The sequence below is a fragment of the Erpetoichthys calabaricus genome, chromosome 9, assembly GCF_900747795.2.
Source record: "Erpetoichthys calabaricus chromosome 9, fErpCal1.3, whole genome shotgun sequence".
In the NCBI taxonomy this organism is placed as follows: Eukaryota; Metazoa; Chordata; class Cladistia; order Polypteriformes; family Polypteridae; genus Erpetoichthys; species Erpetoichthys calabaricus.
In genome coordinates this window covers 142714109-142727803 of record NC_041402.2, presented here as the reverse complement: position 1 = coordinate 142727803, position 13695 = coordinate 142714109, and the positions used below count along the sequence as shown (strand labels likewise).

Sequence of the window (13695 nt, the reverse complement as noted above, 5' to 3'; positions counted from 1 at the left end):
ACACTAACATTGCGGATACGCTACATAACGTCTCATAAATACGTTAAAAAGTTAATATATATGAAATAATATGGCAAATATTAAAAAAGAAATTATACAAGAGGTAAAAATAATTAAAACGATATGCTTAAAAATAGGATATGTCAGTAATGACGATAAACAGAACACTTGGATTCGTTATATATAATCGTACATCTCATTAGTTTTGTTTAATGGATCTAAAACTTCTCTCAATATATTGAGCTTTTTATTCTGAGTCCATACTTTGTTATGTTGTGCCATTGTTCCGTGTCTGAAAACGTTTTCAGCTCCTTTTCTTTTTCGAATTGGAAGAACTGTACAGCTGCTCTTCTTCTCTTTCTACGGACTGTGGGAGGTCGTTGGCGTGGAAAGCCGAGTCTGCGACGTGCAGCCGGATACAATTGGGACCCTTCTCAACTCTTGCTGGCTTCTCGTGCTCACCCAGTACCTCCTTTTAAGTTTTGATCACATGTATTTACGCAATTACAATTATACATATTGAGTTATTTAGGCGGCACACCAAAACCGTACAACCAACTTTATTTATTTTTGTTCAAGCCAACAAAAACAAATTGATTGCAGCCGTCTGGAACTGGAACTGAAATATGTAAGTCGTTGTTTTCTGATGTTCACTTTCATTCCGATTGAGGCATATTGTGATGTGCGCTGTTTCGAGTCAGAGTTACCGAGATAAAGTTAGCCTGACGTTCGACATTCGTTTGACATTAAGGACTTTGAGGTGTCACATCTACGAAACGAACATAGCAGTGTCATTAAAACTATGGCGAAATTCATATTTTCCCACGATGTGTTTACAAATGTTCCCTTTTTTCAGAAATTTCTGTATTTTTTGTAATAATCAAAATTAGATCTCAAAACGCAATAAAAGTCCGAAATTGGTCCGAAATAGGTTCAAATACACATAACATCGTCACTAATATATAAAATACTACTATCCACTGTCATGTTAGTATTGGTATCTTTTATTTTGAAATGCATTCCTATGGTTTGAGAAGCGAGTCTGTTCTGCCAGGCTTCAGAAGTTCAGGAGTCCCTTTACATGTCATTTTAAGGGTCGTTGATTGAACAAAAAGGCAAACTGAGTCGTTTTTGGATAGATGTCAGTTATAGCTTTTACGAACTTAACTTAGTTAACCTTTGCGTTTTAAGAGGGATATTTTTGGCAAAAGGGAACGCTTGTAAACACGTTGGATTTATTCCATAGTTGGTTTTAATTATATTGTATTATTTCGGAGACACGAAACCTTAAAGTCCAAATGCCATACGAATGTCGAACGTCAAGCTAACTTTACCAAGGTCTCAGACCGGGGGTTCGTTTCCACGTAAAGGAAAAAATGTTTATTTTTTTTAATGATTTGTGGGGTGACACGAACACAGCTTTTTATTTTAAAACTACTCAGGATACGTTTATCATTCTCTGTTTTAAAATGTGTTATGAAAATGGGGCACAGATAAAATGGCATACAAAACAAAGTCCAGGATACAGAATGGAAGAACGACGGACAAGGAAATGAACAGCAGCAATTGAGAAGAATGTAAAATAATCGAACCTTCCGACAACTTGTCAGGCTGCATTTTTTGGTGCTGATAACAAAATAATGTGTTACCAAAATTGAAAAGTTAAGCTTGTTCCATGTAAGCCACCACTATGATAAAATACATAACTTCTAGAGGACGTGGAAGAAGTAACTATTTAGAAAACATTAGAAGTATTAGACAGACAGACAGACAGACAGACAGACAGACAGATAGATGGATACTTTATTAATCCCAAGGGGAAATTCACATACTATATATGTTTTTATATATATATATATATATATATATATATATATATATATATATATATATATATATATATACTAGCAAAATACCCGCGCTTCGCAGCGGAAAAAGTAGTGTGTTAAAGAGGTTATGTAAACATATATATACATATACATATATACATATATATACATATCTACATATACACATATCTACATATACATATATATACATACATATATACATACATACATAGTGCGTTGTAACACGGGCTGTGATTGTTACATGGGAGGGAGATGACAAATCACAGCTTCCCGCTTTCTAATCGGGCTTGTGATTGGTGCTTTGACGGATGCCCAGATCCCACAGTATCTCCCCTTAGGAGAGGCGTTAGGCAAGTGTAATTGAATAGCGGTGCTGCAAGTTTAGCTTTACACCTGTTTTTAAGGCTTATTGACTGAAAGGGGCTTTCATGAAAAAAGTTAGGGCTTTGCTACAGGATACACCCTCCACAAGTTAAGGAAGTAAAAATAAAGGTATATATTTCTGTTTTATTTAAACCTTTAAAGTTTGTATGCGGGTGGTATGGTGGCGCAGTGAAAGGTGCCAGTTAGGAGACCCGGGTTCACTTCCCTGCGTGGAGTTTGAATGTTCTCCCCGTGTCTGTCTGGGTTTCCTCCGGGTACTCCGGTTTCCTCCCACAGTCCAAAGACATGCAGGTTAGGTGCATTGGCGATTCTAAATTGTCCCTGGTGTGTGGGTGTGTGTGGGTGTGTGCGCCCTGCGGTGGGCTGGCACCTTGCCCGAGGTTTGTTTCCTGCCTTGTGCCCTGTGTTGGCAGGGATTGGCTCCTGTATTTAGGATATAGCGGGTTAGATAATGGATGGATGGACATTTGTATGCATAGCCCCATTTGCCCGTTTTCGTTTTTTTTTTCTTCAGTAATATTTCAGCAAACCCGGAGCTTGTCTGTTCAAATCCTGGTACTGACACCACTGTGTGACCCTGAGGAAGTCACTTCACCTGCCTGTGCTGCAAAAAACAAAAGTAATGTAACAAATTGTACCTCAGATGTTGCAAGTTGCTGGAATAAAGGCATAAGTCAAATAGATAAATATGTATTATACACATAGCAACTATTCATTTCTTTTCAGTTAAGTCATCTGCAGCAAACCTTTATAAATGAGGGTTTCTCCTTTTTAGATAGTGCAAACTGTTTCTTCTTCATTGAGGTTTTCTCTTGTAAAGCTTTTTTCATTTCATTGAAAATGAAAGCAGCAGCTGCCAAAATATGTAGCTTTCTTATTAATTTTTCAACCTTGTGTAAAATAACTTTATAAAGTAACATAAAAGGTTTAAATACTGGTTATCCTTTTACACTAAAATATTACTAAAGAGATACAAAAAAAGTAAAATGCATATGTTGTTTTTCTTTAAGGAGATTAAATATTACTGAAGAAAGAAAAAAAAAACTAAAACAGCCAAATGGGGCTATGCATACGAACTTAAAAGGTTTAAATAAAACAGAAATATATACCTATATTTTTACTTCCTTAACTTGTGGAGGGTGTATCCTGTAGCAAAGCCCTAACTTTTTTCGTGAAAGCCCATTTCAGTCAATAAGTCTTAAAAACAGGTGTAAAGATATTGACAATAAGCTACGCAAACCCACCAAGACATGGAATCATTTAAATCAAGGCGCGAGTCGAAAAACGCCATCCCATACTATTAGTTAACGATTAACACATTTCTATATGTATTGTAAGCATACAATACAACTGATAATATGTTGCACTTATTTATCTGGTGTACCGACATTTTTGCGCGTTTAACGGCTGAAATCCAACGTGGTTTGTACCCTTCAGAATGAAAAAGTTTGCATTTACCTTTTTAATAAAAGACGAGCTTTTAAGCCTGAGAAATCACCCCGTAAATGCACACGTTTAATTGCACATGTGTTAATATGTATGCTTACACACTGTTTCTTCTTCATTGAGGTTTTCTGTAGCATGTAGATTGGGGTAATTACATTCACTGCATTCGTAGTGTGAATCACAATCTGATTGTATGGGTGGTTACCTACCAGGTAACGCTTATGGTTGGCCAGCAAGTCAGCTAACATCAGCCACGGTGCCTTCAGTTGTGAGAAGCAGATCATAGAATGGTTGAAAATAGTTTACTGTCAAATAATGCAAAGAGTACGCGGCACGTGTTTCGCCCTAATTCTTGGCTCATCAGGCGTAAGGCAAGTGTAATTGAATAGCGGCACGTCATTGAATAGCGGCACTGCAAGTTTAGTTTCTTTTCAATAAAGTCAGGCGTTAGGCAAGTGTCATTGAATAGTGGCAGGTCATTGAAGAGCGGCCCTGCAAGTTTAGTTTCTTTTCAATAAAGTCAGGCGTTAGGCAAGTGTCATAGAATAGCGGCGGCGCTCGGCGCTGCAAGTTTAGTTTCTTTTCAATAAAGTCAGGCGTTGGGCAAGTGTCATTGAATAGCGGCGGCGCTGCAAGTTTAGTTTCTTTTCAATAAAGTCAGGCGCGCTTTGCAGCGGCGAAGTTCTGCTTATCGCCCCTGGTGTGTGCTTGGTGTGTGGGTGTGTTTGTGTGTGTCCTGCGGTGGGTTGGCGCCCTGCCTGGGATTGGTTCCTGCCTTGTGCCCTGTGTTGGCTGGGATTGGCTCCGGCAGACCCCCGTGGCCCTGTGTTCGGATTCAGCGGGTTGGAAAATGGATGGATGGATGGATTAAGAAGAAAAGAAAACCTTTTTAAACTGAGGGAAAATATACCAATAACAATTTGTTAAGGATCTGTTTTTTGTGAAGCTGCCTTTACACAGCCTGTCCGCTGTTTTATAAACGAATGCCATATAAGGCCGTCCTTTCTCCTTCACAGTCAGTTCACGTGATTACGTGTGAGGCGTGATGACGCGATACGCAACCCCCGCAACCCCGCTTCCCATGGCCAGCGAGCTGCCGTCCATTAATGTATATGGACAAAAAACAGGTTCCAGTTATGACCATTACGCTTTGAATTTCGAAATGAAACCTGCCTAACTTTTGTAAGTAAGCTGTAAGGAATGAGCCTGCCAAATTTCAGCCTTCCACCTACACAGGAAGTTGGAGAATTAGTGATGAGTGAGTGAGTCAGTCAGTCAGTCAGTCAGTGAGGGCTTTGCCTTTTATTAGTGTATATATATATATATATATATATATATATATATATATATATATATATATATATATATTAACATCCATCCAACCATTATCCATTATCCAACCCGCTACGGTATATGCTAACACAGGGTCACGGGGTCTGCTGGAGCCAATCCCATCCAATACAGGGCGCAAGGCAGGAACAAACCCCGGGCAGGGTACCAGCCCACCACAGGGCACACACACACCCACCAAGCACACACTAGGGACAATTTAGGATCACCAGTGCACCTAACCTGCATGTCTTTGGGCTGTGGGGGGAAACCGCAGCACCCAGAAGAAACCCACACAGACACGGGGAGAACATGCAAACTCCACGCAGGGAGGACCCGGGAAGTGAACCTGGGTCTCCTTACTGCAAGGCAGCAGCGCTACCACTGCACCACTGTGCCACCCTATGATGTATTAACAGCTCATCTTTAACTTATATTTTAACTTGCATTTTATTTTAGAACCATCAATTAGCGTGTTTCACTAGTATTTAATAAGTTGTAAAAAGTTAAATGAAAAATTCACAAATTTAATAAGTGTTGAATTCAAGGTAAGGCACCTAAATAAGTGTTTGAAAAGGAGTTAGAATTTATGTCATTTCCACATGCTTTCACTATACTGTATTGTAGGACTTACATTAAGGAGTAAGATCGCTGTCAAAAATAACTTGCAATAATTTAAGTCAAATTTACGTTTCACACGTGTCAATTATGCTTGTGCTTATGAAAGTTATGCTTGCTTCTGAAAATTACAAGTACAATTCTCAGGTGTGAACAAACTGTCAAAAGTATGTAATTGGATGCACAATACATTCGCTATCGAAGAAGAAACAATCGATTTTTTTTACTATGCATGTACCACAAAGGTAGAATACTGGAGTTATTTTTGACAGTGATCGCACTTCATACTTAGCCCCCTTACAGAGGCTCCAAAGGGCAAAATTCAAAAAACCACAAGGGGTGTGCTGCTGAGCACCGAAACACCAGACACAACTCAACCAAACACAGTTTAGGGATAAAATAAAGGATTTCTATTACCCAGAGAGACATTTTCAGCCATTTTAACAATCCCACAATGTATTTACCATTAATAAAGCTCCTTCTCCTCCTCCATCTCCTTTCACTCCTCCACATGAGTTTCAGCCCTCTGGCTGCTGACTCTGCTGACTCAACTTACAGAAACCACTTTACGCAACTCAATTCCTGACAGTAATTCCTCAGACCTTATATGCAGATGAGGCATATTACGGTTGGTGTTCCATGGTACTGTAATAAAAATCTTAAAATATTCAGTTCTTGCTACAGCTGTGTCTACAGATATTAATCAGCCAGTGTAACGATTCTAAAATCTGTCGCTTTTGAGATATTAAAATTGGAAAACAAAATAAAACTGACACAATAAATTAATTAAACAAAGACAACATGTAAGTAACAATAAAAAGTGAGAGCATGAAATTAACAAACAGTACGTTTAAAACTTTACATAATGTCTTAGCCGAGTGTCCAGATGTTTGAAGTTATGGAATGTTCCCAACCTTTGGATTTTGCCAGTCTTAGTTATAGATTTGGGGATGGGGAGGGAGGCGTGGAATTATGACCCCCCCCCCCCCCCCCCCCTTGGAGGATATGAATATATACTAAACAGACGTAAAGAATAGGGGCTTTGCACAATATAAACTTCTGAAGCAGCCTCCTCGTGAGTTTTTTTTTTAACACTTACGATTTTGTTATGGAAGCACTAAGTTAGATTGATGACTGAGCGTGGAGAATGTTATGCCCTCATAATGGAGGAATTTTAAGGACAAAAATAAATAAGCAAAATAAATCAGAAACTGTTAAATATGACAATAAATACATAATAACATTAAATAAAGGAGTTTGCATGTTCTCCCAGTGTCTGTGGAGGTTTCCTCCCAGTGGCCAAAGACATACAGGTTAGGTGCTTTTGTATGTTTGCCCTCCGGTGGACTGGCTGGGATAGGCTCTGGCAGACTGTTCAGGATTAAGTGAGTTTAAAAATGAGTGACTGACATAAAGGAATAAGGGACAAGAGGCATATTTCCTGACCCATTTAATTATGTATACTTGCATTTCATGTTGTTATTATTTCTTTAGTGTTTATCCATGCATCCATCCAATTTCGAAACCCATTTTTATTCTGAGCAGAGGCAGACTCACAGGGAAGCTGGAGCCTATCCCAGGAAGTATAAAGCTCTTTTCTTTTCTCTGTGCCAATTAAATATCACATACGTGTCATCTATATTACTAAACGACAGTTTAATTTATGCGCGGACGGCGGACGCACCGACGCGCATGCGCAATGCGCCATAGTGCCCCAGAGTCAAACCCAGCAGCTTCCCAGAGTCAGTATGTGGCGCCCAAACAACACAACCTGTAAACTAAACTTGCTCTAATCCACTGTGCCAGCAGTCAGTGTGGCATATGTGAATCACATAACGGTAATTCAGTATTAAATGTAAGTTGGATTATGCTTCCTAACAGTAAACGACGTCTACCTAACGACACAGCCACAGAACAACACAGACAAGACTGCATGGATAACAACAATACACGGAGGCTCCTACAACGCGATTCTGACACAGCAGAGGCAAAGGGGTCACGGCTCCAAATGGAAGGAGCTCAACGATTGGTAATACAAACATGAGCCCGTATGACTACGACCTGTAAACGAGGGACGCAACCACCCTCCATGATATTTCATCCCTCCAAATATCGGAGGGAACAGAAAGTGATTGCCATTCTTGGATTTGCGATTCTTTTGAGAATCGCGGGCTTGCTGGTTCATCAGATTACAGTGTGCCAGTGTTGCCAGTCAGTTTGACCCATGTAACCATATTGGGACAAGAAAAACTCAACTGAAATTTTAAAAAGGCATCCATCTTGTTACAAAGTTAATATTAAAATTAGTGCCATTTAACCCTTTGCAATGGCAACTGGCATCACAGTGAAACCTATTCATTGCACATGGCAAGTTTGCCATCCAGTTTGACCCATGAACTCACTTTAGGCCAGGCAAATCTGAACTTTGAGTACTGAGAAAAGCGCTATATAAATGTAATGAATTATTATTATTATTAACTGCAACATAAAAGAGGAATCTTCCCACAAAACTATGAAAATAAGGGTGGCAAAATGCTGCACAATTCCCTGCAGCACCTGTTAAATATCAATGTTAATCTTAGTCATTAAAAATGGGAATGTAACAAATTTGCTAGTCAGTTTGAGACAGGTAGTCACATTGGTCTGTGCAAAACTCAACTGCAACTTAACAAAGGCATCTGCATTTTCTCAAAACTGTGACAGCTAGGGTGGTCCAACACCATTTAACCTTTTACAGTGCCCATTAAACATCAAAGTTAATTTCCTTCATTGCCAAGTTTGCCAGTCAGTCTGACCCTTGTAACTGCACTGGGACAGCAAAACTCAACTGCACTTTAACAAAGGTATTCACTTTTCTCTGAAAATTAGAGTGGGTCAACGGCATACAACCCTGTATACTGCCAGTCAAGCATCACTTTGAAATCTGTTCATTTGATATACAGTATAGGAATATGAAAAATTTGCTAGTCCATTTGAAACCATGTACCCAAAGTTCAACTGCAATTTAACAAAGACATCTTTCTTTTCTCAGAACTAGTGTAGCCCAATGCCATCTAACCATCTGCAGTACCCATTAAACATCCAATTCCAAGGGAATGTGCCAACTTTGCCTGTCAATTTGACTCATGTATCCAACTCATATATAACAAAGGCATCTGCCTTGTCACAAAACCGTGAAAATGAGGACTGCCCAATATCACCTAATGCTTTACCGTGCCCATTAACCATCAGAGTACCACTTACTTAATAGATATGACAGCGTGCCAAGTTTGTCATTGAGCTGGGAAAAACTGAACTGCCTTTTAATAAAGGCACCTGTCTTGTCGCAAAACTTTGAAAATTAAGTTGGTCCAATTTGATGGAACTCCTTTGTATCCGATCAGGTAGAGAATGTGGAAAACATTTCTTTTTTCAAATAAAGGGCCCATTTTAGTTGATGACTGACTGTTAATGATGAATAAATAACTGCTTTGCACGTGTTGTGTAAATAAACAAATAACTTCAGGCTCACGTGAAACAGTCATGTTCTCCTCATATCTCTGTGGGCTTTACGCCAGACCTCCTGAAGACTCGTAGGTGAAATAAACAGAGTCTCCAATGGTGCACCCTTGTGATGGATTAGATAGATAGATAGATAGATAGATAGATAGATAGATAGATAGATAGATAGATAGATAGATAGATAGATAGATAGATAGATAGATAGATAGATAGATAGATAGATAGATAGATAGATAGATACTTTATTAATCCCAGGGGGAAATTCACATATTCCAGCAGCAAAAAATATTAAATTAAAGTGTAATAAAAAATGCAGGTAAAAAAAACCAGACAATAACTTGAATAATGTTCAACGTTTACCCCCTCTGGTGGAATTGAAGAGTCGCATAGTTTGGGGGAGGAATGATCTTCTCAGTCTGTCAGTGGAGCAGGACAGTGACAGCAGTCTGTCGCTGAAACTGCTCCTCTGTCTGGAGATGACACTGTTTAATGGATGTAGTGGATTCTCCATAATGGATAGGAGCCTGCTGAGCGCCCTTCGCTCTGCCACAGATGTTAAACTGTCCAGCTCTATGCCAACAATAGAGCCTGCCTTCCTCACCAGTTTGTCCAGGCGTGAGGCAGCCTTCTTCTTAATTAGCATCACAGCCAGGGCTGATTCCCCACGGATGTTCACTAAATGCTACTAGGAAAAACTCCAGTCCCCGTGACCTCTAGTTAGATCATAAACATGCAACACCGAGGCGGCAACTAAACCGACGACCAAAGCTTTAGTCCATATATATGGAGAAGGATTGCGGCCTTCCACCTTTGTGGCACATACATACTGTAGTAACCAAAATCGATTGTTTCTTTTTCGATAGAGAATGCTTTGTGTGTCCAGTGATGTCCACCTTTGTGGCACATACATACTGTAGTAACCAAAATCGATTGTTTCTTCTTCAATAGAGAATGCTTTGTGTGTCCAGTGATGTATCTTTGACAGTTTGTTCACGCTTGAGAATTGTACTCATAACTTTCAGAAGTGCAAACATAATTTTCAGAAGCAAGCATAACTTTCAGAAGCGCAAGCATAAATGACACGTGTGAAATGAAAATTTGACTTAAATTATTCCGAGTTAGTTTTGACAGCGATCTTACTCTAATATTTCCATCCACTTAACAGGGATGTGCAACTGTGTAAATATTTGATGAGCTGCGAAAAGTGAAGCAGTACATTCACAGATTAGATACACATTGTGAAATGAAGACCAGACATTATAGTTACTATAGTTCAGGTGACAACAGAATAACGTACCATTTCTGGACAGTTTCATTCAAATGACTATTCCAAACCATAAGTGATTTGTCAACAATATTCTGCTCAGGTTTGTAAAGTTTACAAAATTTCTTTTTCAGTGCCTCAAAGAATAATTTTAGTTTCAAAACGAATTTCTCAGTACTGTGGGAAATGGCAGGTAACAAAATGTAAACATCTGAAAAGTAAGCTGAAAAGTTTTTCACTTGTGATCTTCTTGTCCATAAAGTGTTTAAATTAAATAAAAGATTTTGTTGACTGGTAAATTTCAAGTTCAAGCTTTTGAAGTAAAATGTATATTGTAAGTGAAAATAATGCCAACAGTAGTGCTGGGCAATAAAATAATTTTATTTTTTTTTGTGAAAAATATACTTTTGATAATGATGATAAGCTTAGGGTATAGAATTTGATAAAACATTTTCACTCGTCTTATTTATACAGAACTAGACAAAGCTTGTGCCCAATCACACAGCACATAGTCTCTGGTGAACAGCAGCCAGTCACACTGCAGCTTTGCAGTATCTTGTCCCCATGAATTAGACATGCGGCAATTATTAACAACGTGGTCTTGAATAGTGTGCAAAGACAACTAAATGGCAGGTGAAGCCGAAGAGGAAAATGTGTTAGCTGCTCACAAAGCTGCTCACAAAGAGATGGTGGTGGTTTGGTTCTCACAAATCAGACCATAAACAGATAAACCCAGTATGCAAGATATGCTGCAGCCAATTATCTACAACAAATGGTTATACAATAAATCTATTCCACCACCTCAAATGATGCCACCTGATCCAATAAGAAGATTGCCAGAAAGCATACTTAACTGATGTGGCTAATGGCCATTTAAGCAGTGGTGCTGTACCTTAGATAGCAGTCTGTTGTGTCAAAGTTTTCAGCCATGGATTTATGTAGCAGAGAATCAGGACATCAGGACATCACAGATGCAATCACTCATTTCATGGTGAAAGATAGGATGCCAGTGGGTGGGGTCTTAGAAGAAGGCTTCAGGAGACTTTTGAAAGTCCTCGACTTTCTGGCCGAAAACATTTTACTCATTTTTCTGCTGCAGCTTTACAATGATTGTTGAGTGATGTTGGAGGCTGCAATAAAAGATGCAGGAACCATCTCAATGGTGCTTGAAGATGCCCTGGACACACAAAGTGCCACCAGGTCTGTATATCAACGGATGGTGGAGCGAGCTTTATCAAGGCTGTGATGCTGAAAAATGGGCTTGCCTGCAGGACTTCAAACACATAAATTAATATATTTTTATGTTTATTCATATTTATTTATTTGTCCGATGTCTTTATACAAGGCAGCTTGCAACAAGTGAGACAAAGTTGGTTTAATTTCTTTTGTAGTTTCCAAATGGAGCACAGCCTGTTTAAATAACTTGCTCAGGGACACGCATCATCAGAAGCAAGCTTTGAACCTACTTTCTCAGGATTTGATCTCCAAAGATTTTGCCATGACACTGCACAGACACTATACTGCCAGTAATCTGTGTACTGCTATGTGGTCTACATTACTGTTTAATATTTACTGCTTTAACTGATACTGCTGCCAGAACCCTCTGCTTTTTCTAAGAGATAGAAAAGGTGCTAACACCTTTGTTACACAAATATGACTGTCAGTTCTGCCATCTCGTCCAGCTCTCACTGTAGAGATAACAAAACCACAATATATTCATGTTATTAATACTCAATTATTATTACATTAGTAATATATATAATATGCTTATATTACTATAATATTTACACTTAAATGTTTTTTTACTGTTACATTTGTATTGTTACATTCCTTATTAATTTGAGCTACTCAAAGTAAGTGCAATTATTTAATTGAAAACTCTTCACTTTTTGTTACGGAAACTTTGTATGTATATAGTGCACATATGTGTGTTATTTGTTGATAATAACTCATATTTTAAGCTATAATGAAAATCTTGTTTATTCAGTCTGTAGTACTAAGGTAGTTACTATTTCAGTAATATGAAGTTCTATATTGTCATAAATATTGAGAATAATCAATACAGTAAAAATTATCGTGATAATATTTTTTGGCCAGCTCTAGCCAACAGCTCATCATAATAGATGTTTGCTTTTGTGTAGTGCCTATTCATATTTATTTTTTTGTTTGACCCTGCATAATGTAGCTGTTTTTGTTGTATTTGGAAAAATACAGGCTGGAACAATGGTTCAGACCCTGAGGTCCCTTATCACCTATGTATGCTCCTGTTAGCAACCTTTATGTTATGTCTTGTGGGATCCCAGTGCTGATCTATACCACCACTTTGCATTTAATTGGTTTATTTTCTCACACATAGCTAATGTAGAATCACTGTAGTCTTACAGTGATAGTATTTTTCAGATAAAAATTATGCGTATTTTGAGCATAAAGGATTCACTTATGAGATCACACTCTGTATTTCCTGTACTTCATCTGTGAAAATCTTTTCTTCCTAGTCCCAATGAACAAAAACAGGTTTCCAACAGAATAGTTATATCTACTACAATGTTTTTTTTTGCAGCTTCTGTGTTATTTCTCTTGGTATTGTTTATTATTCATTATTTATCATCTATTTCTTGTTCCGTGTGGGTGAAGCCCCAAGAAGCAGATCACATGGCATTCTAGAGGACTATTGAGATGGTTTGTTTCATGTGATCCTCCAGAAAAAAAGCAGTTTGGAAGCATTGGTTATGTAAATTCTATTATGTGTCAATATAGTGTACAGTAAGAGTTAAAAATGACTCAGAGGTCTTACTTGAACATAAATTTGTGGTAGTGGCAATGTATCTCGCATTTTATGTCTCATAATCAAGTTGCTACTAAAAAATAGGTCACCACCCAAGGCTTCTTTCATTTCCCCTTTAATAAAAGGACAAATGTCTGGGTATGTATATGACTGTCCAGTTGCTATGTACTGTATCTGTTATATGCCATTTGGTATGGGATTTGTAAAAGCAATCCTAATGTTTGTGATGCAGCATCTGTTGGAATGAAAAATACAATGCATTTTATTACTACATGCATTACGAAATACTGTACATTCCAGTAGATGGTGCACTGCAGATTTAGATTTTGTCCCGTCTTACACAGGTAGTAGAGGTGGTACTTAGTAAACAGAAAGCCTCAGAGAGAATTATGGCAACAGTCAAAGAGACATATGAGATTTCAAAATGTGTCTTTACTGTTTTTAGAACATTGATGTGAGTGGATTAAAATGAGAGGGTGAGAGTAGGAGAGATAGATGTGGGGATATATACAGTTTAT

General features: G+C 38.3%; 1 pseudogene; it reads left to right on the top strand.

The window, feature by feature from the left end:
- The first annotated feature begins 556 nt into the window (after positions 1–556).
- The window catches only part of LOC114657654 (alpha-2-macroglobulin-like protein 1), a 195538-nt pseudogene continuing 182399 nt past the window's right edge, over positions 557–13695 (top strand).